At 39.3% G+C, this 5,671-nt stretch overlaps 1 pseudogene; it reads left to right on the forward strand.

Annotated features, from left to right (window-relative positions):
- The first annotated feature begins 348 nt into the window (after window positions 1-348).
- LOC119816348 lies at window positions 349-4,389 on the forward strand (annotated as a pseudogene).
- The last annotated feature ends 1,282 nt before the right edge of the window (window positions 4,390-5,671 follow it).

Consider the following 5,671-nt stretch of genomic DNA (forward strand, 5'->3'; position numbering starts at 1 on the left):
ACCCTTTAAAAAGAAGTGCCAGAATTTACTTTTATATTTCACAGGCTGTCAGGAGAACTTGCTAGAGAACTGGTCTAAATGAAACATGCTGAGAATGAACATAGTAAGCCATGTTAATGGTCTATACTGTGTGAAACCATCCACAGATCACAGAGCACAAATGAAGATAAGCCTACTGAGCCATGTTCATGGTCTGTACCACATGAAGCCATCCACAGATCACAGAAGTACAGAAAAGGACAAACCTACTGAGCCATGTTCAGGGTCTGTACCACATGAAGCCATCCACAGATCACAGAAGTACAGAAAAGGACAAACCTACTGAGCCATGTTCAGGGTCTGTACCACATGAAGCCATCCACAGATCACAGAAGTACAGAAAAGGACAAACCTACTGAGCCATGTTCAGGGTCTGTACCACATGAAGCCATCCACAGATCACAGAACTCAGATGAGGACAAACCTATTGAGCCATGTTCAGGGTGTGTAGCACATGAAGCCATCCACAGATCACAGAAGCACAGATGTTTGTATAGGTTTTACATACTGCTTAATATCTTGTTATAATATCTGAGATATGAGATGTTTCCTTTCCATGGATGAATGGAATTCCTAGTTTACAATGCCATATATTTAAGAAGGCTGTACTTAGATAAAAGAAATGTACTTATAGTATCAATAATTTGAAATCTGACAAATGAATAGAATCAATATAAAATGAAGTCAGAACCATCTTTCCTGAAATTTTAAGGAATACATTTGTAATTGAACCAAGTTTTTTTTCTTTTTTTGATTTTTATTGAGTTCTACATTTTTCTCTGTTTCCCTCCCTTCTACTCCCTTCCCCTTCAATCCTTTGCTGTGGTCCCTATGCTCCCAATTTATTGGGAATTATTGTCTTTTTCTACTACCCATGTGGATAAGATCCATGTATGTCTCTCTTAGAGTCTTCATTGTTGTCTAAGTTCTCTGGGATTGTGATTTGTGGGCTGATTTTCTTTGTTTTATGTTTAAAAACCAACTATGAGTGAATACATATGACAATTGTCTTTCTGGGTCTGGGTTACCTCACTCAAAATGATGTTTTCTAGCTCCATCCATTTGCTTACAAAATTCAAGTTGTCATTTTTTCTGCTGTGTAATACTCCATTGTATTGTACCACATTTACCTTATCTATTCTTCAGTCAAGGGGCATTTAGTTTTTTGTTCAGGTTCTGTCTATGACAAACAATGCTGCTATGAACATAGTTGAGCACATGTGCTTGTGGCACGACTCAGCATCCTTTGGATATATATCCAAAAGTCGTACACCTGGGTCTTGAGGAACGTTGTTTACTAATTTTCTGAGAAATAGTCATACTAATATCTAAAGGGGCTTGAATTCCCACCAGCAATGCAGTAGTGCTCCCGTTACCCCACAACCTCTCCAGCATAAGTTGTCATCAGTGTTTTTGATCTTGGCCATTCTTATAGGTGTAAGATGGAATCTCAGAGTGGTTTTGATTTGCATTTCTCTGATGACTAAGGATGTTAAGAATTTCCTTTAGTGTCTTTCAGCCATTTTAGATTCCTCTGTTGAGAGTTCTCTGTTAGGTCTGTATTTCATTTTTTATTGGATTATTTGTTCTTACAATGACTAATTTCTTGAGTTCTTTATATATCTTGGAGATCAGACCTTGCAAGCCAATGAGAACAGGAGAATTCTGGGAAGGAAGAAGCCCATTTCTCCCCAGTCCTGTCCCAATCACAGAAGAAGGAAGATGTGATTGCCCCACTGAAAAAGGTACCGAACCATGGCTAACTGAGCTAATGGGCTAATCAGTTTATCATTAATATAGACCTCTGTGTGATTTCTTTGGGGCTAAATGGTTGTGGGACCTGGGGGGAGGACAGAAACCAGGCAGGACAGAAACTCAGTCAACAGTGGTCTCCTGTGCCAATGTGTTCAAGTATACTTCCCACTTTCTCTTCTCTGAGGTTCAGTGTGACTGGCTTTATGGTGAGGTCTTTGATCCATTTAGATTTGTGTTTTGAGCATGGTGATAGATATGGACTTATTTTCATTCTTTTACATGTTGATATCCAGTTATGCCAGCACCATTTGTTAAATATACACTCTTTTTTCCATTTGATATTTTTGTTTCTTTGTCAAAAATCAGGTGTTTGAAGGTATGTGGATTAATATCTGTCTTCAATTCAGTTCCATTAGTCCTTCTGTCTGTTTTTATGCCAACACCAGGCTGTTTTCAATACTGTACCTCTGTAGTAGAGTTTGAAGTCAGGGATTGTGATGCCTCTTTTATTGTACAGGAATATTTTGCTATTTTGGGTTTTTTGTTTTTCCATATGAAGTTCAGTACCATTCTTTCGAGGTCTGTGAAGAATTTTGCTGGGATTTTGATGGACATTGCATTGAATCTGTAGGTTGCTTTTGGTAAGATTGCCATTTTTACTATGTTAATTCTACCTACCCAAGAACATGGGAGATCTTTTTACTTTCTTGTGTCTTCTTCAACTTCTTTCTTTCTTCAGAGATTTAAAGTTCTTGTCATATAAGCCTTCCACTTGTTTGGTTAGAGTTACTCTAAGATATTTTATGCTATTTGTGGGTATGTGAAAAGTAATGTTTCACTGATTTCTTTCTCAGCCCATTTATCATCTGTGTAAAGGAGGGCTACTGATTTTTTGAGTTAATCTTGTATTCTGCTACATTACTGAAAGTATTTATGAGTTATAGAAGTTCTTTGGTACAATTTTTGGTGTCATTTATGTAAACTATCATATCATCAGCAAATAGTGAGAGTTAGAATTCTTTTCCGATTTATATCCCCTTGATCTTCTTTTGGTGTCTTATTGCTCACAACTATATTGAATAGATATAGAGAGAGTGGACAACCTTGTCTTGTTCCTTATTTCAGTGGGATCACTGTGAGTTTCTCTCTATTTAGTTTGATGTTGGCTGTTGACTTGCTCTATATTGCCTTTATTATATTTAGGTATGTTCCTTGTATCCCTGCTCTCTCCAAGACCTTTATCATGAAGAGATATATTTTGTTGAAAGATTTTTCAGTATCTAATGAGATGATCATGTGATTTTTATTTTCCAGTTTGTTTATATGGTGGATGACGTTGACAGATTTTCATATGTTGAACCATTCCTGCATCTCTGGGATGAAGCTGACTTGATCATAGTGTGTGATGGTTCGGATGTGTTCGTGGATTCGATTTGTCAATATTTTATTTAGTATTTTTTCATCGCTGTTCATGAGTGAGATTGGTCTGTAATTCTCTTTCTTAGTAGTGTCTTTATGTAGTTTTGGTATCAGGGTAATTGTAGCCTCATAAAAAGAGTTTGGCAATTTGAACCAAGTGTTTTAAAGAAAGTGACCCATCTACCTACAGTTGTGTTTGAGAAGGCATCAGTGAAGGCTCTCATTTCCCTGCCATCGTCTCTAAGTCTCTCAAGGAGTGGGAAAAGCTATGGAAGCTCTTCTTTGGAGGTTTGGATTTTGAAATAACTGATGAGAGTCTGAGACATTATGGAGCAATGGGAAACACTTACAGACTGTGTGGTTATGAGAGACCCAAACACCAAGCAATCTAGGGGCTTTGGGTTTCTTATATATGCCACTACTGAGGAAGTGAATGCCATTATGAATGCAAGACCACATAAAGTGGATGGAAGAGTTGTGGAACTAAAGAGCGCTGTGGTAAGAGAGGAGTCTCAGAGACCAGGTGCCCACTTAACCGTGAAAAAGATCTTTGTTGGTGGAGTTAAAGTAGATGCTTAAGAACATAATCTGAAAGATTATTTTGAGCACTATGGGGAAAATGATGTTATTTAAGTCAGGACTGACAGAGGCAGTGGAGAAAAGAGAGGGTTTGCTTTTGTCACTGTTGATGACAATGACTTTGTGGACAAGACTGTTATTCAGAAATACCATATTGTAAGTGCCCACAACTATGAAGTAAGAAAAACCTTATCAATGGAAGAGCTGGCTAGTGCTTCGTCCAGCCAAAGAGGTCGAAGTGGTTCTGGAATCTTTGGGGGTGGTCGTGGAGGTGGTTTTGGCAGCAATGACAATTTTAGTACACAGGGAAACTTCAGTGGTCATGGTGGCCTCAGTGGCATCTGTGGTGGTGGTGGATACGGTGGCAGTGAGAATAGATATAATGGATTTGGTGTGGTGGAAATAACTTTGGAGGTGGTGGAAGCTACAAAGATTTTGGCAATTACAATAATCGATCTTCAAATGTTGGACCATAGGGCTGAAACTCTGGCCTCTGGTGGTGGAGACCAGTATTTTGCTAAACCATGAAACCAAGATAGCTATAGTGGTTCCAGCAGAAGCAGAAGCTATGGCAGTGGCAGTGACAGGAGGTTCTAATTACAGCCAGGAAACACAGCTCAACAGGAAAGGAAAGCCAGAGAAGTTTCGGGGAAGCTACAGATTAACAGGTTTGTGAACTCAGCCAAGCATGCAGGTGCTTGCCTACAAAGAAGACATGTTTTAGACGATACTCACGTGTATGGGCAGAAAACTCCCAGGACTGTATTTGTAGCTAATTGTGTAACAGGTCATTTTAGTTTCTGTTTGTCGGAAAGTGTAAAGCATTCCAACACAGGGTTTTACTGTAGGCCTTTTTCTCACCCATGCTGTTGATTGTTAAATGTAATAGTCTGATCATAATGCTGAAAAAATGTGTCTTTTTAAAAGAGAAAGATTTTGAGCTTCTTGCGTGTAGATTAACACTTGGCTTTACAATGTTTGTGTTGGCCTATGGTGACTTGAGCATGCTTCCCTTCTTCAAGACACTGAGAAAATCATAGCGATACAGTTGTATGAGAAGCAGCAAATAGTGTATCAGTTATGGTTGCCTGACAGGATTTATTTGTGAGCTTTGGACAATTGTTTAGTTTTTGCCCTATATGATATCTCCTTTGAAAGCTCAGGGAAAAGATGCTCATTCTTCTGAAATTGTATTAAACTGTGTAAGAACTCTCTCGGTTCTCCAAAGATTAACATCCGGGAGAAAGATTATCAAGAAGTTAGACATTAACCAGCACATTTACTGGTGTTCAAGAGAAAGCAAACAATGGAAGTGTGGAATCAGCAACTTTCCCTACAGATGAGCATTGCCCTCAGATGGAAAAGAAGCCAAACAGGTTTCTCTAATTCAATGGCATAGCCCAAAGAATGGGAAGGACCCTTGTGCCCTATGCAGGTGTCTGGTCAGTTGCACTTCACCTGGTCTGAAAATATGTTTGATAAAATCTGAGCTTGGGCCTGGGGAAGCAACTTAGTGAAGTGAGTGCTATGCACACAGGAAGACCTAGCTCAATCCTTACTACCTCCGGTAAAGGTGGCATAGTGGCACAAGCCCATTGTCATAGCACTGGAGAGGTGCAGACTGGAAGATCCCCAGGGCCCGCTGACCATCTCACTTAGCTTAATTGGCGAACTCTAGGCCAACAGGAAACTGACTCATAAAACCAAATGGATGGTGCCTGATGAACGATACTTGAGATTAACATACACCATTACAGACGTGTGTCCCTACGTACACATGAACATGTGCCCTCTTGCACAAATACAGCAATGAAAAATAAGTAAGAACCCTAGATGCTGGAATGCCTTTCAGTCAAAGCCATATGCACTCTCTGTTTTG

The sequence above is a fragment of the Arvicola amphibius genome, chromosome 6 (assembly GCF_903992535.2).
Source record: "Arvicola amphibius chromosome 6, mArvAmp1.2, whole genome shotgun sequence".
NCBI lineage: Eukaryota > Metazoa > Chordata > Mammalia > Rodentia > Cricetidae > Arvicola > Arvicola amphibius.